The 27107-nt window shown below is 38.1% G+C and overlaps 1 pseudogene; it reads right to left on the bottom strand.

Moving 5' to 3' along the window:
- Positions 1-1649: 1649 nt before the first annotated feature.
- Positions 1650-27107, bottom strand: part of LOC118841418 — a 72572-nt pseudogene continuing 47114 nt past the window's right edge.

The raw sequence follows: 27107 nt of genomic DNA, 5'->3' as shown, positions 1-27107 counted from the left end.
AAAAAAAAAAAACAAATATACCTTAGGACTCTCTCTACGATACCTTGTTCTTTCTAGCTTCTCCTAATATTGTACAAACTCCAAAGAGAAATAACATACTTTTGAACACATTCACCCACTGTTATATCAAGGGGAGAAGTGGCTTCCAAAGGGGCCATGCTACAGCCAGCTGGCCAGCAAACCCTCCTATAATTGTTCTGCTTTGGTGTCTATGCCAATGGAGTGCTGGCTTGTTCCCTCAGCAAAGGGACTTCCCTGTACTAGCACATTTGAGCTCCTTAGTCCATCAGAAGTCCCTTTGGAGATAAGCCCTACTATAAATTAAAGTGAGTGCCTATGCAGCAGCTGACCCCAATGGGATCATCCCGGTTTCCTCATTATTTGGTACCTGTCCCCAGATCAGTACAAGCTAATAATTCTAAGCCATTTTCCTATTAAGAACTCTTATTTCCAGTTAAAACCTTGGATCTGAAGTGGAGAAACAAGATGCACTGCTTTTCATATCCCTGGGTCCCTGCCTCCCACCTCTGAGCCCTTTCCAGGCAAGTGATACTGTTCTAGGGTTCTACAGACAAACTTAAGGGAGGAGAGGCAGCAAAGGTTTTCTGGGTGGTGTTGGGCTAAAACATCCAAAGGGCAAAACTTAGTGACTCTTGGTATCCAAGACAGAGATCTTTAATTGAGCAGTGAAGGAACTCTGGGCCTGCCAAACTCAGAAAACACTGGGGGCCTGCCAAAACACAGTGGGCAGAGGTTTGACGGTGAAGGGCTCAAGAGTGCAAGAGACATCCAAGGTCCTGAACCTGTGCAGTCATGCAAGCAAAGGCTAAGCTCTCCAGCACTGCCACTGTTCCTGGCTTCCTGGAAATGGAGTCTTAGTGTCATAAGGTGATTCATCATCTGGGGATTCTATTTAACTAATTCCTTTGATAAAATTGGTGGGGAAAATGGCCCCGAAAAAAGGCAAAATAGAAGAGTGAAAGAGAATAGAAAGAAACATTGAGAGCAAAAAGAAGCTTCTCATTATCAGCCTTGGTTCTTTCTAGTGTTGCTTTCTCAGGGAAGGAGTTTTCAAAGCCCCTGCTAGGAGGAGGAATGAAGGGTCTCTGGACAATTCTTTACTTTCCAACTCCCACCCCCAAAACATATGGTAAGGCAGATCCAGAAGCAGGAAAAGCAGTAGTTGTGATCTCCAGCAGCAGGGTTGAGGGAAAGATAGGGAGGCAGAGTCATGAATGGACCCTTATCGACCTACAGGGAGATGACTCACCCAATAGAATCCTTCCAAAGAAAGTGAGCCTGGCTGACTCTAATCCTGAAAGGCCTGGAGGAAATCGATGAAAGGGTGTAGAATGTGTGGTGGGGTACAGAGATTGAGAAGGGAATGAGATACATTAGACAGATAATGAAAAGTCAAACTAAGAAAATAAAATATAATTATAAAAGAATGGAGCTGCTTTGGAGGTGCTGATTAGGTCCTATGGATGAGTGACACCTGGAGCCAGGTATTCAATCAGTTTCAACTCTACTGCCCCAATAGCCCCAGGCAAAGCAGAAGCATCTGAGAGTCTCCTAGGGCTGACAGTTTCAGCCCTGACCACAGGGCCTTGCCTTAGGTAGGTGAAGTCCTGAGCATCCCTGCTACCAGCCTACTTAGAGTCCTGGAGCTCCTTGGCTTTCTGTAGGATGTCGTGAACATCTGTGATGGGGTAATCCTGAAGCACCTCATGTTCAAGGTGAAGTCCCCTCCCAATAACTGCTCCCAGATCAATATCAACATGGCACAACAAACAGGTAGGAGGAAGTCAAATCAGTTGTCATCAGCGAAGAGTGTATCCCAGATGCAGATGACACCAGGAAGCAGAAACTCCTGGGACAACAGCAGCATCAGCCATGAGAAAGCAAAGAACTGTGGCTCAATGTTTTGCTCTTGTAGCTTCAAGTAGACCTCCACATCCTTCTCCTTCAGGGTGGAATACACCTTTTCCTATCTTGTAGTTATGCCATGCTGGGAGTCATTCAGGCTCTTAATGAAGTTGTCTGGGATCACAGACATTAGGTTGGGGAAGCAGAAAAGAGAGGTCCTATGATTTCCTTCACACCCTGGACATAGGCAATACCTGGGTTCAGCTTCACATAGGTGAACAGAATTCACTCCACCACTTCCCAATGGACTTCCCAACCACTGGGTAACACTTAATACTCAGTGAATTTAGGACTGGACTTTAATGAGGTAATCTCATATTGGTTACTGCTCTGGTTTTTTTGCCACTGTCTGTGATTTCAATGTAATCTGCTCCACCTGCTTACAGAGGGGTTCAATTCATTCTGAGGGTCCAGGATAAGGAGTCATGAGAAATCTGTAAACCTCTAGAAAAAGGATATGTCTGGGCACAGCCTCCATATATCTTTGTCTATATTCAGTAACACCTCATTGTCCTTGCAGTAGGTGTTCCACAGACTATCAGGGTTCAGATTGAGTGGATGGTCTTCAAAAGTGACATCCTCTCTAGATATACCCAGGTTAGCTTTGACTATGCCAGGCTGATTGATCATTTCTCTCAGGAACTGGGAATACAACTCCCTCTGCTTGGCCAAGATGGAGGTCCATGAGGCACTTTCCAAGGGGAGGTAGTTCAAAAGAATCTTCCAGCAAAGGCAGCACAGTCCACCTTCATAAGGGATCCCACTGAAACTGAGTTCTAGAAGCTTCCCCAAGGCAATTTTGGGCTCCCTCAGGATATCTTGCAAATCTGTAATTCAGCTCTGGTGCTGACTCCAGAAATTAGAGATCTTAAACAAATAAAAACTCCCCAGCAAATCTAACCAAGTACAAGAGAATTTAGAACAAGAGACAAAGATATTATATATGTTGGTAGATTCTCTGAAAAAGAAACAGATGGAATTTAAACAAAAATTCAGATTGGAAAAGAGAGGAATGGAATAAAATTTAAAGTAAAAATGATCAAGACAGAAGATGGCAGCTGGAAAGCAGGGACTAGCATGACCTCCCTGCCAAGTCCCTCCAAGAACCTATAAAAAATGGCTCGGAACCAATTCTAGAACTGCAGAACCCACAAAACAGCAGAGGGAAGCAGGGCTCCAGCCCAGGACAGCCTGGATGGTCTCTGGGTGAGGTCTATACCACACAGAGCTGGGAGCTGGGAGCTGGGAGCTGAAAACGGAGTGCAGCAGAGCCCAGCCTGAGCGGCTCGGACCAACCAGACCAGGAGCCAGGCGGAGGGGGCCCTAGCACCCTGAATCAGTGAGTTACAGCAGTTACGAGACTTTTCAACCCACAAACACCAAAGACAGTGGAGAAGGTTAGTGGGAAAAGCTACGGGAGTGGAAGGAGTTCGAGGTTTGGCTTCCAGCCCCAGGGGGCAGCGGAGGTGGGGCAGCTACAGCTGTTGTTGCTTCCAGCCCCAGGCCCACCTGGTGGGAGGAATTAAGTGGCAGATCAGAGCAGGAGTGCACAGCCTGCTGAAGATCTAAGCCCAGTCCGGGTTGGGGGTTCTTGGGGAAGGAGGAGTGCTGGTGGGGCAGAGCTGGCACCTCCCCCCCAAACGTGGAACATAGAACTCTTTAGTCTACAAGCAGTCATACCGCACTGAAAAACTCAAAGGTCAAGTTAGTTGGCTGGGAATATGGCCAGGCAGCGAAAACACACCAAGATTCAGTCTCAGACTTTGCATTCTTTCTTTGCTGACAAAGAAGACCAAAACATACAGCCTAAAGAAGTCAATAAAGTGCAAGAGCCTACAACAAAAGCCTCCAAGAAAAACATGAACTGGTCCCAGGCCATGGAAGAACTCAAAAAGGATTTGGAAAAGCAAGTTAGAGAAGTAGAGGAAAAATTGGGAAGAGAAATGAGAAGGATGCGAGCAAACCAGGAAAAACAAGTCAATGACTTGTTAAAGGAGACCCAAAAAATACTGAAAAATACAGTGAAGAAAACAACACCTTAAAAAACAGACTAACTCAAATGGCAAAAGAGCTCCAAAAAACTAATGAGGAGAAGAATGCCTTGAAAGGCAGAATTAGCCAAATGGAAAAGGAGGTCCAAAAGACCAATGAAGAAAATACTACTTTAAAAATTAGATTGGAGCAAGTGGAAGCTAGTGACTTGATGAGAAATCAAGATATTATAAAACAGAACCAAAGGAATGAAAAAATGGAAGACAATGTGAAATATCTCATTGAAAAAAAACCACTGACCTGGAAAATAGATCCAGGAGAGAGAATTTAAAAATTATTGGACTACCTGAAAAGCCATGATCAAAAAAAGATCCTAGATATCATCTTTCAAGAAATTATCAGGGAGAACTGCCATGATATTCTAGAGCCACAGGGCAAAATAGAAATTGAAAGAATCTATCGATCGCCTCCTCAAATAGATCCCAAAAAGAAATCTCCCAGGAATATTGTCGCAAATTCCAGAGCTCCCAGATCAAGGAGGAAATACTTCAAGCAGCCAGAAAGAAACAATTTGAGTGTTGTGGAAACTCAATCAGAATAACCCAAGATCTGGCAGCCTCTACATTAAGAGATCAAAGGGCTTGGAATACGATATTCCGGAGATCAATGGAGCTAGGATTAAAATCTAGAATCACCTACCCAGCAAAACTGAGTATCATGCTCCAAGGCAAAATATGGATTTTCAATAAAATAGAGGACTTTCAAGCTTTCTCAGTGAAAAGACCAGAACTGAATAGAAAATTTGACTTTGAAACACAAGAATCAAGAGAAGCTTGAAAAGGTAATCAAGAGAAGCTTGAAAAGGTAATCAAGAAAAAGAACAAGAAAAAGAAATTGCAAGGGTCTTTCTAAAGGTTAACTGTTTTGTTGACATTCTTACATGGAAAGATGACAAGTATGATTCATGAGACCTCAGTGTTAGGGTAGCTGAAGGGAAAATGCATACATATATGTTTATGTGTGTATGTATGTATATATATATATATATATATGGGTGAATATGCATGTATGTATATATCTATGTGTGTGTGTGTATATATATATATATATATATATATATATATATATATATATACAGAGAGAGAGAGAGAGAGAGAGAGAGAGAGAGAGAGAGAGTGAGAGAGAGAGGACACAGGGTGAGTTGAAGATGAAGGGAAGATATCTAAAAGAAATAAAATCAAATTAAGGGATGAGAGAGGAACATACTGAGAGAGGGAGATAAGAAGAGATAGAATGGGGTAGATTATCTGGCATAAAGGTGGCAAGAGGAAACAGTGCTGTGGGAGGAGGGGAGAGGGCGGATGAGGGGGGAGTGAGTGAACATTGCTGTCATCAGATTTGGCCTAAGGAGGGAATACCATACATACCCAATTGGGAATCTTACCCCACAGGAAAGAAGAGGGAAGAAGATAAAACAAAATGGGGCGGATGATGGAGGGGAGGGCTGATGGGGTGGAGGTAGTCAAAGACAAACACTTTCGAAAGGGGACAGGGTCAAGGGAGAAAATTCAATAAAGGGGAATGGGTTGGGAAGGAGCAAAATATAGTTAGTCTTTCACAACATGAGTATTGTGGAAGGGTTATACATAATGATACACATGTGGCCTATGTTGAATTGCTTGACTTCTTAGGGAGGGTGGGTGGGAAGGGAAGAGGGGAGAGAATTTGGAACTCAAAGTTTTAAAAACAGATGTTCAAAAACAAACAAAAATATTTTTGCATGCAACTAGAAAATAAGATACACAGACAATGGGGAGTAGAAATTTATCTTGCCCTACAAGAAAGGAAGGGAAAAGGGGATGGGAGGGGAGTGGGGTGACAGAGGGGAGCGCTGACTGGGGAACAGGGCAACCAGAATATATGCCATCTTGGAGTGGGGGGGAGGGTAGAAATGGGGAGGAAATTTGTAATTCAAACTCTTGTGAAAATCAATGCTGAAAACTAAATATGTTAAATAAATTAATTAAAAAGAATTATTGGACTACCTGATAGCCATGATCAAAAAAAGAGCCTAGATATTACCTTTCAAGAAATTATCAAGGAGAATTGTGCTGATATTCTAGACCCAGAGGGTAAAATAGAAATTGAAAGAATCCACAGATCACCTCCTCAAATAGATCCCCAAAATAAAACTCCTTGGAACATTGTCGCCAAACTTCAGAGCTCCCAGGTCAAGGAGAAAATACTGCAAGCAGCCAGAAAGAAACAATTTCAATATTGTGGAAAAATAATCAGGATAACACAGGATCTGGCAGCTTCCACATTAAGGGACCGAAGGGCTTGGAATATGATATTCCAGAGGTCAAAGGAGCTAGGATTAAAGCCAAGAATCACTTACCAAGAAACACTGAGTATCATGCTCCAGGGCAAAATATGGATTTTCAACAAAATATAGGACTTTCAAGGTTTCTCAGTGAAAAGACCAGAGCTGAATAGAAAATTTGACTTTCAAACACAACAATCAAGAGAAGTATGAAAAGGTAAAGAAGAAAGAGAAATCATAAGGGACTCACTAAAGTTGAACTGTTTTGTTTACATTCCTACATAGAAAGATGATGTGTATGATTCATGAGACCTCAATATCACAGTAGCTGAAAAGAATATGCATATATATATATATAAAATATGTGTGTGCAAACATATATATACATATGTGTGTGTCTATGTGTGTATATATGTAGGTATACATACATATATATGTATATATGTATATACACACACAAAGGGCACAGGGTGAGTTGAATATGAAGGGATGATATCTAAAAAAATAAAATCAATTTAAGGGATAAAAGAGGAATATATTGAGAGAGGGAGAAAAGGAGAGATAGAATGGGGTAAATTATCTCGCATAAAAGTGGCAAGAAAAAGTGGTTCTGTAGGAAGGGAAGAGGGGGCAGGTGAGGGGGAATGAGTAAATCTTGCTCTCATTGGATTTGACTTGAGGAGGGAATACCATACACACTCAATTGGGTTTCTTACCCCACAGGAAAGGAGGAGGAAGAAGATAAAAAAGGGGGGATGATAGAAAGGAGGGCAGACAGGGGGAGGAGGTAATAAAAAAGAAACATTTTCGAAAAGGGACAGTGTCAAGGGAGAAAATTCAATAAAGGGGGATAGGTTAGGATGGAGCAAAATAGAGTTAATCTTTCACAACATGAGTATTGTGGAAGAGTTTTACAGAATGACATGCATGTGACCTATGTTGAATTGCTTGCCTTCTAAGGGAGGGTGGATGGGGAGGGAAGAGGGGAAAGAATTTGGAACTCAACGTTTTAAAAACAGACGTTCAAAAACAACAACAACAACAAAAGTTTTTTCGTGCAACTAGGAAATAAGATACAGAGGCAATGGGGCATAGAAATTTATCTTGCCCTACAAGAGAAGAAGGGAAAGGGAGGGGAGTGGGGTGACAGATGAGAGGGCTGACTGGGGAATGGGGAAACCAGAATATACGCCATCTTGGAGTGGGGGGAGGGTAGAAATGAGGAAAAAATTTGTAATTCAAATTTTTGTGAAAATAAATGCTGAAAATTAATTTATTAAATAAATTTTTAAAAAAGAAAAAAAAGAATAGGCAATGAAGAAACAAAGCTATTGCTTTTTGAAGGTGATATGATGGCACATTTAAAGTATCTTAGACAATTAACTAAAACAAAACTACTTGAAATAATTAACAACTTTAGCAAAGTCTCAGGATATAAAATAAACCAACGTAAATCACTGGCATTTCTATATATTACTTAAAAAGCCAGCAGCAAGAGATAGAAAGAGAAATTCCATTTAAAATAACTGTAGACAATGTAATATATGGGAGTATACCTGCGAATACAAACCCAAGAACTATTTGAACACAATTACAAAACACTTTTCACACATATAAAATCAGATCTAAATAACCGGGAAAATATCATTTGTTTATGGGTAGACCGAGCTAATGTTAGAAAAATGATAATTCTACCTAACTTAATTGACTTATTTAGTGCCATGCTGATCAAAACATACCAATCAAACATAACAATCAAAAATTTATTTTATAGAGATAGAAAAGAATAATAGCAAAATGTCCAGAATATCAAGCAAAGAAGCACAAGGAAAGGTGGCATAGCCACACTAGATCTAAAATTATATTATAGAGCAGCAACCATCAAAACTATTTAGTACTGGCTGTGAAATATAATGGTAGATCATTTGAACAGATTAGGTACACAAGACATAGTGGTCATTGACTAAAATAATCTAGTGTTTGATAAGCCCAAAGACTCCAGCTTCTGGGATAAGAACTTGCTATTTGACAAAAAATTGCTGGGAAAACTGGGAAATAGTATGGCAGAAACTAAGCATAGACCAACATCTCACACTGCATACCAAGATAAGGTCAAAATGGGTACAGGATTTAGACATAAAAGGTGGTACATAAGCAAATTAGGAGAGCAAGGAATAGTTTACCTGTTAGATCTATGGAGAAGGGAAGAATTTATGACCAAACAAGAGACAGAGAACATTATGAAATGCAAAACGGATAATTTTGATTACATTAAATTGAAAGTTTTTTTTGCACAAATAAAGCCAATGCAACCAAGATTAGAAGGAAAGCAGAAAGTTGGGAAACAATTTTTACAGCCAGTGTCTCTGATAAAGGCCTCCTTTCTAAAACATATAGAGAAGTGAGTCAAATTTATAAGAATACAAGTCATTCCACAATTGACAAATGGTCAAAGGCTATGAATAGGCAGTTTTCAGATGAAGAAATTTAAGCTATCTATAGTCATATGAAAAAATGCTGTAAATCACTATTGATTAGTGAAATGCAAATTAAAACAACTCTGAGGTACCACATCGCATCTGTCAGATTGGCTAATATGACACAAAAGGAAAATGAGAAATGTTTGAGAAGATATGGGAAAATTCAACACTAATGCATTTTTGGTGGAGTTGTGAACTAATCCAAGAATTCTGGAGAGCAATTTTGAACTACACATACCCTTTGACCCAGAAAAACCACTTCTAGGTCTGTATCCTAAAGAGATCATAAAGGAAAATGGACCCATGTGTACAAAAATATTTCTAGCAGCTCTTTTTGGAAATTGAGGGGATGCCCATCAGTTGGGGAATGGCTGAACAAGTTGTGGTATATGAATGTAATGGAATACTATTCTGCTATAAGAAATGATGAGCAGAAGGATTTCATAAAAACCTGGAAAGACTGACATGAAGTGAAGTGAAAAGAAGTTGCTCACAGTAACAGCAACATTGTGTAATGTCCAACTTCGATTAGCTCTTCTCAGCAATTCAATGTTCTAAGACAATTCCAAGAGACTCATGATGGAAAATACTATTCACTTCCAAAGAAAGAACTACGGAGTCTGAAAGCAGATCAAAACATATTATTTTCTATTTATTTGTTTGTCTCTCCTTTCTTGTGGTTTTCCCCTTTTGTTCTGATTCTTCTTTCACAAAATGACTAATGTGGAAACATGTGGAAACAATATAATTTTACATCTATATCCTATATCAGATTGCTTACAGTCTTGGGGAGGGGTGAGGAAAGAGAGGGAGAAAAAAAATTGGAACTCAAAAAATCTTATAAAAGTGAATGTTGAAAACTATCTTTAAGTGCATTTGGATAAAAATAAAATACTATTAAGTCAAAAAATACCCCCCCAAATTAACAGTATGTTATTTTATAATAGATAAATAGTAAATAAATATGAAGTTTTCAAAAGTTTTCAGAATATAAATGGGCACATTTCAAATTGCTCCATTTTGCTAACAGTAAGAAAAATACAAATAGAAATTACTGCAATGTCACATCACTCCATGAAAATAGGCAAAAATGAAAAAAATGGGTACAATCTGCTGGAAGAATAGAGAAAAGAGGAAGAGTAATGCACTATTAATGGGACCTGAGAAGTGGTCCAACAGTTCTATATCTCAGTTTGACTTTATGTAGTAAGAATTACTAAGTTGTTCATAGCAATGGAGTCAAACGTCTTATCACTGGTCTTATTCCTTAAGGAAGTCAAGAAAGAATAGAAAGGTCAAGTACACACAAACGTATTCATAGCAGCACTCTTGGTTCACTTTTTGATGGAAGCAAATGAGAGACACAGACTATCAATTGAGGAACAGCTGAAGAAATTGTGAAGAATGTAATGTAATATTATGCAATAAAATTATAAATACTAAGAATTCAGATAAATGTGGAAACATATGTGTGAACTAATGCAGAGTACAGTAAATAGTACCAAGAAAACAACATATATGATGAGTATAAGAATATAAATGAAACAGCAATAAAAAGGTGAACTCTGAGTAATAGGAAGCAAAAACAACCACAAATACATATCTAAGAGAAGATGGAGAAACATACCTTTTCCCTAATAGAAGAGATAGAAATTATTGACCAGAATGTTGTATATACTGTCTGATAAGGTTTCTGTATCTCATGGTTTAGCTTAATAGTTTTTCTTTTTTACAAAGGAAGGTATAGGTGGGTAAGAAGTCCTTGTGATAGAAAATCAATAGTAATAAATAAAATATAATCAATAAAATTTATTTTTAAAAACAACTTAATTGGCTCTCTATCATCTCTAGAATAAAATACAAAATAACACATTTAAGGGCTTCTACAACTTGATTGTTACCTATTTGTCTAGCCTCATTCCATTATTCCTACCCTTCCTATATTCTTTGTTCTGTCCAAATCAAATTATTAGCTGCTCCTAGTACTTCAAATGCCATCTTGTACCTTTAGGCACTTACAAAGGCTTTTTCCCATACTTGAAATGTATTCTCTTTTCTTACTTTTTCAGAATCTTTTTCCTTTTTTTTTCATGTTTCAGCTAATGGGCCATTTTCTCCACCAGTCTCCTCTGATCCCCTTTGCTGAATTCTTTTCTTCCTCCTTGAATTTTCCTAGAGTATTTTATCGAGATTTCTTCTTTGACTTTGTCATACCCTATCTTGTATCATACTTATCTGTATATGTTACATCCTTGCTAACAAAATCTAAACTCTGTGGGTTCAGGGAGTTAATCATAATAAGAGTAATAATTAGCCACAACAACAACTCTATCCCTGGCACCTAGAAAAATGCTTTGCATATAGCAGATGCTTAATACATCTTTATGTAATTGAATAATAGGTAATAATTATAGCTAGTACTTACATAATCCTATAAGGTTTACAAAGTGTTTTACATATTATCTTAGCAATTGTTCAATTGAACGAACAAAGATGTCAAGGTGTCAATAATATAAAAGTGAAATTTGGGGATTTGAAGCTGGTTGAATAAACTTGCCAAAAGAATAGACATTGATGTGTCAAAACCTTTCAGGTATGTGGTCTAGAGTGGAGTCCTCCATAAACTTCTCCTTGGACCTGTGATTTTTGCCTTTTTTTAAAAAAAAATGACTTGGAATGATTGAGCAAAGTTGAGACATAAAAGTGAAGTTAGGTGGATTTGGCACTGGTTGAATAGCCATACCCAGTAAATAGGTCAAAAACTTTCAAGTGCAATGTCTCCAGTGAACTCCTCCAGAGCGCTGTCCTTGAACCTGTGATTTTTGCCATTTTAAAATTAATGACTTGGATGAATATGTATGTAGAATATTTGTCAAACTTAAAGATGATATGAAGCTAGGCAGATTAATTAGCAGGTTGAGTGACAGAGTCAAGATTCAGAATGATCCCCATCACCTAAAATGATGGGCCATATTTAAGCCTTACACAAAATGGCTTATATTTAGTTTTCAAGACATTTTATATCCATATACTCTTTGTTTTAGTCAAACTGGAACTAGTCATTTTCCAGATTCAACATTCCATTTCTCATTTCCTAGCCTTTGCAGAACACAAACTATTCTCTGTGCAATCTCTGTCTCTTAAAATACTTTCAATCAATCAATAAACATTTATTAGGGATCTACTAATTATGAGGCATTGTGCTTAGCACCTTAGGTCATAAATGTCTAAGGCAAGAAATACAAGTATTTTTCTCAGTCTCAAAGAACAAAACAAACTCAAGAGTAGATGCTGACATTGGAGATGCATTGTCTGTACCTTGGAGTGGATTAGAGGTGCATGAAATGCTCTGATTCATCTAGAAGTGAGGGTTGGGGCACATAAGTTGAGATGGATGAGTCAAAAGGTCTTGTTGAGAGACCCTTCTCTGTGCCTGCTAGGTGAGTATCTGCTCAGATCCCAAAAAAACAAAAGATCTGGAAATGTTTTAGCCTGCTCAGAGGCTTATTGGCCCTAGTAATCTCCTTTTAAAAGAGGTATAGCATTTATGATAGTAATAGGAGCAAGAAGTAGCAATGATTGTCTAGCAGTAGCAATGGAGGTACTGGTGATAGGAATTGGGTAGTAAGATGACAAAATCTAAGTAGGTGTGAATGACTAGGCAATGCAGAATTAAATACATGAGCTGAGGAATGAGAATAGGGTTATGTATATCTATTGGGCACAGGAGTGGGATAATGTAGAACCAAAGGAGAAAGAAAGATTGATACCAAGTAGAACCCAAGACCTAAGAATGAGCCAAAGCCAAGGAACCATGAAATACAAGATTTCAATGAGGAGGACCAAATCTGCAACTTGCCCTCCTCATACACTGTGAATCATGTAGACCAGGGCTTCTTAAACTTTTTCCACTTGTGACCCCTTTCATGTTTAGGCACCGTTCATTGGCATTGCATGGCCTGAGGGCACACACAGTGCAAAGTGTGCATGCTTTGTGTTCAGAACCAAGGCTGAAGTGAAGTTGTGCTATGCAACATGAGCAAGTGCTGCCAGAAAAACCTTGGATTCATTACGAATTTGATTTTTAATTAATTTTTGGACATTGCACATTCAGAAACCTTATACTATTGCCAGATTTTTCATGATCCCGTATGCGGTCACAACCCATAGTTTAAGAAGCACTGATGTAGACTATACAGGTTCTAGAGAAGAGAGAATTGACTTCTGAGTAAACCAAATTTTTTCCCTATGCAACCTATCAGTGACACTCTAAGTCTACAGAAAGTTTGTAAGTCTCTGGGTAAGCGTAGCTCATCAGAGGGGTAGGTGCGATCTAGTGCAGTGGAAATAGTCTGCTTTGAAGTCGTAGGATCTGTGTTCAAATCTACAACTTGCTATTTTAACTTCATGCGAGTCACTTAACTTCTCTGACCTCAAATTTCCTGATTTGTGAAATGAAAGGAAATAGACGGTGTCCAAGAACCCTTTTAGTTCTAAACTATGATTCTATGATGCCCTAGCAACCCCAAGTCCTTTCAGCATTTAGGCGGACCTCAGTGGATAGAGCACTGGACCTGAAGTCAGGGAGATTCATATTCATGTGTGTGTTGGTAAGCAAAATGGCCTTTGTTTACTTTGAGTAATCCTTACTAGGTGCCCCAGGCCCAAACCCCTATTAGGTGTAAAACCTTAGTGGGTGTGGATTGGCAACTAAGGTGGGGCCCGAGGTGGGGCTAACTCCAGGGAGGGCCTAGTTTACATGTCTGGGACAGCAGAGGCTCTTAGACCATGTGGGCTTCAGTCGTCTCTTTGTGACAATTTTAGGTCACATGGTGAGTCGCATGTGTGACTCACCCCTGACACTGAAAAAGATATAAAAACCAGGGGTTGGCTGTCTGTTCTTCGGAGCTCCTTGCCGCAGCAGTGGTGCCACGTGTGACTCTGGGCCAGCCCTTGTTCTGAGCTCCCGGGCTGAACCTAGATGTTGGTAACTATGAATTGTATTGGGTCTGTCTGTTGATGTTTGTACTTTGTTTGTAATTTGCTCTGAAGTTCAGGATGCTGGCTTTTTCCCCTGAACTAAGTGAATGATATTTGTATGCTGAATTAAAGTAAGCTTGTCAACCCCTTCACCTTGCTTCCCTTAGTTAGGCAGATCAAAAGAACCTGTGCTGTTGGCAGCTTTCTGGGTGCTGGCTGTGGGAGGATCTTACACCCCCACAGAAGCTGCTAGCTGGATTGTTGAAACAATGAGTTCAAATCCAGTCTCAGACACTTACTATGTGACCCTGGGCAAGTCACTTAACCCTGTTTGCCCCAGTTTCTTTATCTATAAAATGAACTGGAGAAGGCAATGGCAAACCGCACCAATATCTTTGCTAAGAAAGCCCCAAAAGGGGTCACAAAGAGTCAGAAATGACTGAAAATGACTAAATAACAAGAATGAAGTATCCTAGATAGGATTTGAACTCAGGTCCTTGCATCTCTAGGCCTAGTGATCATTTTACTGTGCCACCTAGCTGCTTGAGTGCTTAACCTAGATTACTGACAGAAGAAATGAATACTCCTACATCAGAGGTAGAAACAAGTGTAATTCAGATATTCTCAGAGATTTGGAAGGAAAATGAGCCAAAAATATTAATTATTGAAAAACCTCAAAGACCAGGCTTGGGTCTACATGAGCCCAGAGCTGCTCTTCTTCAATGGCTATAGACCAATTGTAGCAAAATGGATAGAGAACTGGCCTCGGGAATCCAGAAGGCCTGAGTTCAAGTTCACCTTGTCACACATAGTAGCTGTGTGACCCAGGGTAATTTAACCTCTCTCTGACCAAGGCAAATCTCTAAGACTTTAAATTGCATTGTCACCCTGCATTGGCAAAGTGAGTTTTCTCATCCAGCATTTCCTATGTCAATGACATCATAAATCCAAAATAAGAAAAATAAAAAAGAAAAAGCAAATAGTCCTAGATCGAGGTCCAAAATTAAGTAATTTACCCACAGTTCTGTATCTTATATGTGTGTCAGGATTCAAACTCAGTTCCCTTTTAAATTTTGTATTCTTCCCTTTCAAACTGTTTGCCCTCTTCCAGTACTGTGATTACTTACACAATCTACTGACTCTGTCAGAATGCAAATACCATTCAACTTATTACTGAGCTGCTTGTGAGGGAAGTTCAGTCATTTTTCAGTCATGTCCAATGCTCTGTGACCTTATTTGGGGTTTTCTTGGCAAAGATACTGGAGAAGTTTGCCATTTCCTTCTCCAGCTCATCTTACAGATGAGAAAACTGAGGCAAAGAGGGTAAAGTGACTTGGCCAAGGTCACACAGCTAGTAAGTGTCAGAGGCCAGATTTGAACTCTTGAAGGTCTTCTAACTCTAAGGCTGGCCGTCTGTGTGCTATGGCACCACCTAGCTACACAGTGTCAGTTTTCTCATTTGTAAAATGAGAGAGTTGGACTGGATGACCTCTAAGGTCCCTTATGACTAGATTAGAGGTTCTTAAACGAGGGTCTCTGAATCTTTAACATATTTTTACAACTGTATTTCTATATGCTTGAGTTACCTTGTAATCCTATGTACAGGATATCCCAAAGTTTTAAGCTTCATAATCTAACGTTAATAGCTATTATAACATTGCACAAAAACTTTTGGGACAATCTGTATGTTATTTTATACATTTAAAACATTACTTATGCATTTGAAACATTAAACATTAAGTTTTAATTGTTTAAAACTGTACTAAGACATTTGAGACATTCTATATTTTATGAATTTAAAAACATTAAACATTAAGTTTTAATAGCTCAAAACTGTACTAAGACATTTGGGACACCCTATATTATATTTTATGACTTTAAAAGCATTAAGTTTTAATAGCTTAAAACATCACTTAGATATTTGGGACACCCCATATTGTATATTCTTCATTTAAAAAACATTCTTCTGAGAAGGGTTCCTTAGGCTTCACTAGACTGCCAAAAGGGAATACAATACACAAAAAGTTTAATAACTCAAGCTCTGGATCTAAGATTTAAGGCATTTAATCTCTCTGAGCCTCAGTCTCCTCACCTGTACACTGAAGGGATTAGGCAAGAAGGTCTCTGAGGTCTTTTCCAGCTCTAAGTCTATGATTTTTTTTTATTATTTTTAAGAAGAAATTTGAAAGTGACTTTTTCCAAGATAGACTTTTCTGTCCTTAGAGATTTCCCTTGAGCATTCAGTGTAAGTGATTGCCCCATCCCCTAAGTCCCAGGAGAGGCTTCCATGCTACATCACACAGATGTATAGATGCATTTGGCAATGTACATAGATATTTTTTTGTTATTTTCCCCTCAAATCATTTGTAAAAAGCTACATAGTGATCTGTGGAGCTGCTTAGACAAGGGCAAAAACAATCCCTTTGCACCCTTCACTCTTGTAAATCCCTTTACACTCTTCCCCTATCAACTGTCTCTTTCGGCTTTGCTAAAGAAGTCAGTTTGACATCTGGTATATTTGCACTGCTGCTCAGAATAAAAATGCTGTAATTAGTACTGGAGGGGATGGGAAGGAACCAAATTAAATGGACTCTACTTGAGGTACTGTATTTCCCCTGTTAACCAAAGTTTCAGAAATCATCGAAGTGTCAGAATGATGGGCCAGGGATCCCACCACTCCACAGAACAGAGCCATGAAAGAGTCAAGAGAAAATCTAGCCAGAGTGGGATTTCTAGCATCTTATCAATTAGAATTCTCCATGATCCGACTCCTCCATGGTTGTAGCTTTTATGTTTTGCTTTCAAATGATGAAGGCAAATGACTAGTAAACAAACAGCTAGGACTACCTCCCCCCAACATTAACTTAGAGGGTATGTTGTAGCATGAGGACATATTTATTTCAATTGTCTAGAAGTTTCTGGAAAGAGCAGAGGTTCAGGAGTCCGATGACCTTAAGTTCTAGTCTCTGCTTCTCCAACCTATCCTCTAAACAGTTAACATTCTCCTATAATCATTGGTCTGACCATATCCTCTGCTAAAGCATCTTCAGTGACTCTCTATTAAATCTAGAATAAAATGATACTTTTCAAGCTAGCATTTAAAGACCTCCACAGCTTGTCTTCAACTTACCTTTGAAACTTATTTCATATTACTTGCTTTCTCACCCAAACTGGCCAACTCACTATTCTTTAAACTTGACTTTCCATTAACTAGCTCTGTGACTTTGAACAGGAGGTCCCTCATGGCTGGAACACACTCCCCTCTTACCAACCCCTGCTACTTAGAATCCTTAGCTTCCTTCAAGGTTTTTCTCATGTCCCATATGAGTAATGTAACATTTCCTAATACCTTTAGTATTCTCTCCCTCTTCAAATTATTTCGTATTTAGTTATTTGTATACAACTTGGGTCTTCTCAGTAGACTGTGAATCCCTTGAGGGCAGGGCTATTTTTTTGTTTTCTTTATAATCATAATTCTTAGTACAATGTCTTGCAACTTATTTGGTGCTTATAAAATCCTTAATTAATTCTGGGTATCTATGTGACTTTGAAAAAGTCACTCCATCTCTCTAATCCTGTTTTCTCATCTATAAAATGAGAAATTTCTGTTCCGGAATTCTAATGTCCCTTTTCCAGCTCTAACAGTTATCTGCATGCATATACCCTCTATAATAATGGTACAAACTACAAGTCTTCAAGAGTCATGAATCATCAAAAAATATGTATTTAACTATTTTTATGTTGGCTATATTTTATTGCATTCTAATATTTTAGACTTGTTAATATGGCACATCTCTGTCAATCTCACCAGACTATGATAATTTAAGCACCTTATTTGCCAACCAGACTAGAAAAGAGAATTTACTTTGAGAGGTAATGTAACAACAATGTTGCTAGCAGCTGCTGTGGAGGCGAAAGACTGACAATACCAGCACACAGAAGGGATGCTAGCACAGGTCCTTTGATCTGCTTTTCTAAGGAAAGCAACTTTAAGGGGTGTTAACAATCTTACATTAATTGAACATACATCATTCACTTAGTTCAGGGGGGAAAAGCCAGCACCCTGAACTTCAGGGAGAATACAAATGGAAATTACAAGCATACATTATATAAACAGAGCAAATAAACATGAATCAGCAGACAGGCTTCTAGCTGTCTGTCCAAGCAATACACCAGAGAGAAAATCACCAACATCTGGGTTTTCAAAGCCAGGGGGCTCTTAACAACTGCTACCCAGAGTCTCATCTGGTCAAATCACACGACACTCTTCCAGTGAGTGAGAGCCTCAAAACAAAATGCCAGCCTCAATTATATACCCTTCTCAGGGTCGGAAGGGGTCACAATCATGGACTCAAACCTATGTGAACTAAGCTTTCTTGTTTCTTAAGCAGGTCAAAGACTCTTGATTTAATCAAAGAAACAAAAGACAACAAAAAGTCCACTTTACTTGCCATGACATGTGAAAAGCAAGATTCATCAAAGGTACTTGATTAGCTTAGCATTCTAAGAGAGAAAACAAAAAAGTCCTACCCTGATTACCATAACAGGTAAAAATATTTTCCCTGAAATATCCTCCACAGGGAGGACCTTACTTATATCAGGTGCTTTTCATTTTTTCTATAATTTTCATTTTTATAAGTTGAGATTTCATTATTTCCGGGGAAGCTTAGAAATGTTTATGAGAATAAGGGAAAATCCAAAGTTGACAGAAAAGTTGAGTGTTCAACTAAAACTCTGTTGAGCTAATAATTTAGTTTATTTTTTATGTTTAAATTTGCAACTATATCATATGGTTTAGGAAAAAAAGATAGAAGGGCAATAATTGACAATAACCACAGAGAAGGCTTGTCAAAGGTGGGTCTGAAATTTGGGCAAGATTTCTTCTTAAAGTTCTGGTCATGTTGCTGGTTCTGAGGTCAGAGTTTTCCTAGATGGAGTCTTAACATGTGTGAGGTTCTTTATCTTTCAATGCCAGATACTCATAAGGTAGATGTTTTGGGGCAAGAGCAGAGCTACAATTAGAATCAGGGAATAATAATAATAGCTAATATTGAGGGTGTCACCAAGAAAGTGGAGAAAAGCCACAAAGTTACCTGAGCACTCCTGTTTCCCCTGGAAACAGCATGAAATCAAGCTTCTAAATGGATTCTGGAATGACAGAACCTACAAAAAGATGGAGTGAATAATTTTTCACCTTAAGATAACATAGAAAGACTTCAGGAAAGGTCTTTCTCACTTGGATGAAAGAGGAGAACAGTTTAGCATAGACAGTGTCTGGGCAAGCCAGTGGGAGGTTCTTAGCCACAGAACAGATCAGCAACTGAGGACCCTTAGTCCTGGCTCAGCAGGCCAGAGGCAGAGCAGGTCAGCTGTGAGGCCTCTAGTCCTAGTGCAGAAGGCAAACTCCCAACCCTGGAACCCTAGGCACAACAGACACAATAAGGCCAGGCCACCCTAGCACAATGGGCAAGGCAACAGCACCTGATGCTCTGTGCAGAAAGTCAGTGACTAGGCCCCATACCTCCAGCACAAGAAGTTTGGGACAGTGTCCCCTGCACTTCAGCAGGAGAGCTCAACTTTAAAAAGTCATGAAATACGCTAAAAGATGAGCAAAAAGCAGAAAAAAGATCTGACCATAGAAAGTTACTATGGCGATAGGGAAGATCAAAACACAAACTCAGAAAAGGACAACATTGTCAAAATGCGTATATGCAAAGCCTCAGAGGGGAATATATATTGGTCTCAAGCCCCCAAAACCTTCTTGGAAGAGCTCAAAAAGGATTTTAAAAATCAAATAAGAGAGGTAGGAGAAAATTGGGAAAAGAAAAAAGAGATATAGAAGAGAGAGTCAGTAGCTTGGAAAAGGAAGGACAAAAATTGACAGAAGAAAACAATTACTTAAAAAAGAAAATTGGCCAAATTGGGGAAAAAACCCACTGAAGAAAACAACCCCTTAAAAAGTAGAATTAGACAAATGGAAAAAGAGGTACAAAAGCTAACTAAAAAAATTCCTTAAAAATTAGAATTGGGCAAGTGGAAGCTAATGATTCTATGAGATATCAAAATCAAAAGAATGAAAAATATTGAAGAATATAGAAGAAAATACTCATTACAATTAAAAAAACCTGACCTGGGAAATAGATCCAGGAGAAGTAATTTAAGAATTATTAGACAACCTGAAAGCCATGATCAACAAATGGACAGTATCTTTCCAGAAATCATCAAGAAAAACTCCCCTGATCTTCTAGAATCAGAAGGTGAAATAATCTTTGAAAGAATCCACTGATGATATCCTGAAAGAGATCCCAAAATGGAAACTCCAAGAAAATTGAGTCAAATTCCAGAATTACCAGGTCAAGAAGAAAATTCTGCATGCAACTGGAAAGAAATAATTCAAATATCAAGAAGCCACAGTCAGGTTGCACAGGACTTGGGAGCTTCTACATTAAAAGATCAGAGGGCTTGGAATCCATTTTGGAAGCAAAGGAGCTTGGATTACAACCAAGAATCAGGTACCCAGAAAAAAATTGAGCATAATCTTTCAGGAGAAAAGATGGATATTCAATGAAATAGGAGACTTTCAAACTTTCCTGATGAAAAGACCAGAGCTGAACAAAAAATCTGATCTTCAAATATAAGACTAGAAAGAAACATAAAATGGTAGAAAAAATAAAAAATATGTTGTTATTCAATAATGTTGAATTGTTTACATTCCTACACAAGAAGATGATACTTGTAACTCTTAAGAGCTATATCTCTATTAGGGCAGTTAGAAGGAGTATACATAGATAGAGGGTGTTGGCATAAGTTGACTTTGATTACGTAAAATATTATGGAGTGAAAGAAAAGCTTGTATGGGGAAAAGAGAAAAGGGGGAGGCAGAATAGGGTAAATCACATGATATGAATAAGTGCAAAAGACCTATTAGACTAGAGGGAAAGAAAGGAGGGTGTGAACATTATTTGTACCTTACTCTCATCATATTTGCCTCAAAAATAAAATAAAATACACACTCAGTTGGGCATAGAAATTTATCTTACCCTATAAGGAAGTAGGAGGAAAAAGGGGAAAACAAAAAGGGGGTTGATAGAAGGCAGGGCAGGTTGAAGGAGACAATGGTCAGAAACAAAACACTGGTGAAGGGGGACAGGATGGAAGGAGAGAGCAAAACATATAAATAGGGGTTCAAAGGTGGGGAATTAGGATGGAAGGAAAAACACAGTAACCATAACTGTGAATGTAAATGGGATGAACTCTTCCATAAAATGGAAGCAGATAGAAAAGTGGATTAACAACTATAATCCATAATTAAAAACCATAATTAAAAACATAACAGTTTGTTGCCTACAAGAAATGTATTTGAAGCAGAGAGATACAGAGTAAAGGTAAAAGGCTAGAACAGAATACATTATGCTGAAGTAAAAAAAAAAACAGGGGTAGCAATCCTGATCTCAGACAAAGCAAGAGCAAAAACCTAATTAAAAGAGATAAGGACAGAAAAGCGCATCTTATTAAAAGGTACCATAGACAATGAAGTAATATCAATACTAAACATATATGCAACAAGTGGTATAGCATCCAAATTCTTAGAGAAGAATGAAGTAGAAAGCAAAACTACACTAGCGGGGGACCTCAACCTCCCCTTCTCAGAAACAGACGAATCTATCCACAAAATAAACAAGAAAAAAGTTAAGGAAGTGAATATAATTTTAGAAAAGTTAGCTATGATAGACCTCTGGAGAAAACTGAATGTGGGATAAAAAGGATACACATTTTTCTCAGTGGTACATGGCACCTACACAAAAGTTGACCATCTTTTAGGGCATAAAACCCTCACCATCAAATGCAGAAAGATAGAAACAGTAAACGTATCTTTTACAGATCATGATGTAATAAAAACTACCTGTAATAAAGGGCCATGGAAAGATAAATTTAAAATTATTGGGAAACTAAGGAACCCAATCCTAAAGAATGAGTGGGTCAAAGAGCAAATCATAGAATCAATGATTTCATCAAAGAGAATGACAATGATGAGAAAACATAGCAAAATTTATGGGATGCAACCAAAGCAGTTCTTAGGGGAAATTTTATATCTCTAAATGCTTACACGAATAAAACAGAGAAAGAGGAGATCAATAAATCAGACATACAATTTAAAAAGCTAGAAAAAGAACAAATTAGAAATCCCCAATTAAATACCAAATTAGAAATCCTGAAAATCAAAGGAGAGATTAATAAAGATGAAAATTAAAAAAAAAACTATTGAACTAATAAATAAAACCAGGAGCTGGTTTTATGAAAAAAATATAAACCTTTGGTTAATTTGATTTAAAAAAAAGAAAGCCAATTTACCAGTATCAAAAATGAAAAGGATGAATTCAAAACCAATAAAGAGGAAATTAAAGCAATAATTCAGAGCTATGTTGTCCAAGTATATTCCAATAAATCTGACAATCTAAGTGAAATGGATGAATATTTACAAAAATACAAATTGCCCAGATTAACAGAAGAGGAAATAAATACTTAAATAACCCCATTTTCAAAAAAGAAATTGAACAAACAATCAAAGAGCTCTGTAAGAAAAAATGTCCAGGGCCAGATGATTTACAAGTACATTCTACCAAATATTTAAAGAACAATTAATTCCAATATTATATAAATTATTTGGAAAAATAGGCAAAAAAGGAGAGCTACCTAATTCCTTTTATGATCCAAATATGGTGCTGATACCTATACCAGGAAGAGCCAAAACAGAGAAAGAAAAGTATAAACCTATTTCCCTAATGAATATTGATGCAAAAATTTAAAATAAAATACTAGCAAAGAGATTGCAGCAATTTATCACCAAGATAATACACTATGAGCAAGTGGGATTTATATCAGGAATGCAGGGTTGGTTCAATATTGGGAAAACTATCAGCTTAATTGACCATATCACTAACAAAACTAATAAATCATATGATTGTCTCAAGAAAAAAATTTTTGACAAAATACAACACCCATTCCTATTAAAAACATTATAGAGCATAGAAACACATTCAGCTTTCCTTAAAATGATTAGAGGTATCTATTTAAAACCATCAGCAATCATTCTCTGTTATGGGTATAAGCTAGAAGTATTTACAATAAGTTTGGGGATGAAATAAGGATGCACATTATCACCACTATTATTAAACACCATACTAGAAATGTTAGCATTAGCAATAAGAGAAGAAAAAGAAATTGAAGGAATTAGAATAGGCAATGATGAAACAAAACTATCACTCTTTGTAGATGATAGGGTGGTATATTTAGAGAATTCTAGAGAATCAACTAAAAAAAAAACTACTTGAAATAATGAACAACTTTACCAAAGTTGCAGGATATAAAATAAACCCACATAAATCATCACTATGTCTATATATTAAAAACAAAGACCAGCAGCATGAGATAGGAAGTGAAATTCCATTTAAAGTTAATGTAGACATTATAAAATATTTGAGAGTCTATCTGCTAAGATGAACCCAGGAACTAAGTATGTGAACAAAATTACAAAACACTTTTCACACAAATAAAATCAGATCAAAACAATTGGAAAAACATAAATTGCTCATGGGCAGGCCGAGCTACCATAGTAAAAATGACAATTCCACTAAGTTAATTTACTATTCAGTGCTATACCAATCAAACTACCAAAAATTATTTTACACAGCTAGAAAACATAATAACAAAATTCATCTGGAATAACAAAAGGCCCAAGGGAAATAATAAAAAGAAAAGCAAGAGAAGGTGACCTAGTCATATCAGATCTAAAAGTATATTGTGAAGCAGCAATTATGAAATCTGTTTGGTAGTAGCTAAGAAATAGAGTGGTGGATCAGTGGAACAGTGGTCAATGACAATAGTAATCTTATATTTGATAAACCCAAAGACCCCAACTTCTGGCATAAGAGCTCACTATTTGATAAAAACTGATGGGAAAATTGGAAAATAGCATGACAGAAACTGGGCATAGACCAACATCTCATACCATATACCAAGATAAGGTCAAAATGGGTGCAGGATTTAGATGTAAAGGGTGTTACCATAAGCAAATTAGGAGAGCAAGGAATAGTTTACTGTCAGATCTATGGAGAAGGGAAGAATTTATTACCAAATAAGAGATAGAGAACATTATGAAATGCAAAATGGATAATTTTGATTACTTTAAATTAAAAAGTTTTTTGCACAAACAAAACCAATGCAACCAAGATTGGAAGGAAAACAGAAAAATGGGAAACATTTTTTATAACCAGTGTTTTGGATAAAGGCCTCATTTTTCAAATAAATAGAGAAGTGAGTCAAATTTATAAGAATACAAGTTATTCTTCAATTGATAAATGGTCAAAGTATATGAACAGGCAGTTTTCAGAAGAAAAAATCAAAACTTTTTATAGTCATGAAAAAATGCCCTAAATAACTATTATTAGAGCAATTCAAATTAAAACTACTTTGAGGTTCTACCTCACACCTGTCAGATTGGCTAACATGACAGAAAATGAAAATGACAAATGCTGAATAAGATGTAGGAAAACAGAAACACTGTTGCACTGTTGATCAGTTGTGATCCATTCTGGAGAGTAACTTGAAACTATGCCCAAAGGGCTATAAAACTGTGCATATCCTTTCATCCTGCAATACCACTCTTGGTCTGTATCCCAAAGACATCATAACAAAGGGAAAAGGACCCATGTGTACAAAACTATTTATAGCAGCTCTTTTTTGTGCTTGCAAAGAATTGGAAATTGAGGGGATGCCCATTAATTGGTGAATGGCTGAACAAGTTGGGGTATATGAATGTAATGGAATACTATTATTCTATAAGAAATGATTGGCAGGTGGGTTTCAGAAAAACCTAGAAAGACTTATATGAACTGATGCTGAGAGAAGTGAGCAGAACCAGGAGAATATTGTACACAGTAACACCAACAATGTGCAATGATCAACTATGAGAGACTTAAGTCTTCTCAGCAGTACAATGATCTAAGAAAGTTCCGAAAGACTCATGATGAAAAATGTTATCCACATGCAGAGAAAGAACTGCGGAATCTGAAATGGAGATGGAAGCATACAATTTTCACTTTGTTTGGTTTTTTCTTTCTTGTGGTTTTTTCCTTTTGTTCTGACTCTTCTTTCACATGATTAATGTGGAAATATGTTTAACATGATTATATATGTATATGCTGTCTTGGGGAAGTGTTGCAACAATCTGCTAGCAGCTGCTGTAGGGGTGTAAGACCCACCAACAACCAGGACACAGAAAGCTACCAACACAGGTTCTTTTGATCTGCTTTACTAAGGAAAGCAATGTTAAGGGGTTAACAATTTTACTTTAATCCAGCATACAAATATCATTCACTTAGTTCAGGGGAAAAAGCCAACCCCCTGAACTTCAGAGCAAACACAAACAAATTACAAACATCAACAGACAGACCTTGTCTGATTCAAACCTTGATTCATAGTTACCAGCGTTTAACAAAGTCCAAACATCTGGGTTTACTTAACCCAGCTCTTAACTACAGCTGCCCAGAGTCTCCACATCAGCACACCGCCAAGAGTGAGAGCCCTAAGCAAATAGCTCTGTTCTCTCTTTTTGTGCACTCTTTAGCTGTCATCAAACACCATCTGAGGGACCAGAACTTAGGCTCCTACTGTTAGCTCTGGTCTTAGCAACACCCCTTAGGACCCTGAAATCTTCACACCCACGTAGGCTTAGCACCTAGTAGATAGGGGTTTGGGCCTGGGATTTAGCACCTAGTAAGACTCAATCAAAGACACCCAACTTAATTGATATTACAGGAACGAGGATGGAAGAGACACAGGGAGAAAATTTTGGAACTCAAAATCTTATAAAAATGAATGTTGGAAACTATCTTTACATGTAATTGGAAAAAAATACTATTAAGTGGAAAAAATATGCATGTTTATTAGTGTTCGTCAAATTCAGAATAAAAATAAAATAAAATAAATAATAATTAATATTTATATAGTGATTACTATGTACCAGGTAATGTGCTAAGTACTGTACAATTATTATCTTATTTTATCTTCACACAATCCTGTAAAGATACTGAGGCAAATCGAAATTAAGTGACTTGCTCAAGGTCACAGAACTATTAAGTATCCTAAGTCAAATCTGAACTCAAGTCTTCCTAACCTCAGACCTGGTACTCTATGCACTATGCCATTTCGCTGCCCTCTAGTGCTTTGCCTGAATGTTTCAAAATTTAGAAGGAACCAGTAGAACCCTCACCTAGTATGCTTCCTTCCTCAGTCCCTGATCTAACTGGTCCTCCATGGAAGTCAATCCTTCAGCAATGATGAAACTTAAAGGTGTGTCAGCACATTTTCTTCCTCCTGTCCCTGAGGGCACCTGCGCCCCAGTTCACCTCCCCTCTCCCAGATGCAATAGCTCCTTGTTAGGGTTCTGGGCAAAAAGACCTTCTTGGTGCTCCTCCTGTCATACCACAGAATCAGCCAATTCCTCTTAAGGTCAACCCTGTTTCTGAGAATAGGTAAGTGAGCAAGAGAAATGATGGTTTATTTGGTATTAAGTATAGCTGAAATTGAGTGACTAACATGGCCCATGCTACACCACTGCTGGATGTTGGAGTCCAGTGTAAAGGGCTTGTTGGGCTCCTCCCCATCCTTAACATTTGTATACAGGTGGATTGGAATTATAGAGAACATTAAAGGCAGCTCTAGTTTGATGAAACCTAGGGCATAAACAGCAGGAACAGGAGTCTGAAAGCAGTGGTACCACTGCATCGCAGCAAGGAGCCTGAGGGAGTTATAAGGGGAGGGGGAAGGCTTTCAAGCTCATGCTAATTACCTTTTAAACCCAGCTGCTTCCTATTCCTACGCTGCCTCAGTACTTCCTTCTCCCCACACAGCTGCCCTCGGGTCCTCTGACATGCTGGAAGCCTGGAGAGCTTACCCTGTTTCCCCCACTCTATGAGGAACTCTGAGGCCTTGACTTGGGAATCAGCAAGGCAGGCAGAAGCTGCCCTACATGGCTAAGTGATGTAAGCTATGCCAGGCTCTATTGCTACTTGGGTGCTCATTTTTAAACCTTTTTATCCTAAGCATATTCCCCAGTGGCTCCTAACCACAGATTACAAAGGGAGCTGTTTTTCTGTGCAGAAATCTATATTGCCTACTGCACTGCTGGGCCCGCATCAATACACTCTTGTTTCAATGAAGGATTGACGCCCAGCCCCTTCAAACACCAATGCCAAGTCGGCAGTGTTCTGTCAGAGACCAGTGAGCATGTCTCTGTCACTCTTTGTCTCACTGATTGTCTCTTTCTCATTCTCTCCCACTTTCCTCCTTCTTCCCCTCCCTTGCCTTTCCTTCCTTATTTCTTAAGCCCTCCCCTCTTCTCTCTT

This window comes from Trichosurus vulpecula, chromosome 1, assembly GCF_011100635.1.
Source record: "Trichosurus vulpecula isolate mTriVul1 chromosome 1, mTriVul1.pri, whole genome shotgun sequence".
In the NCBI taxonomy this organism is placed as follows: domain Eukaryota; kingdom Metazoa; phylum Chordata; class Mammalia; order Diprotodontia; family Phalangeridae; genus Trichosurus; species Trichosurus vulpecula.
This window is presented reverse-complemented; position numbering and strand designations above follow the sequence as displayed.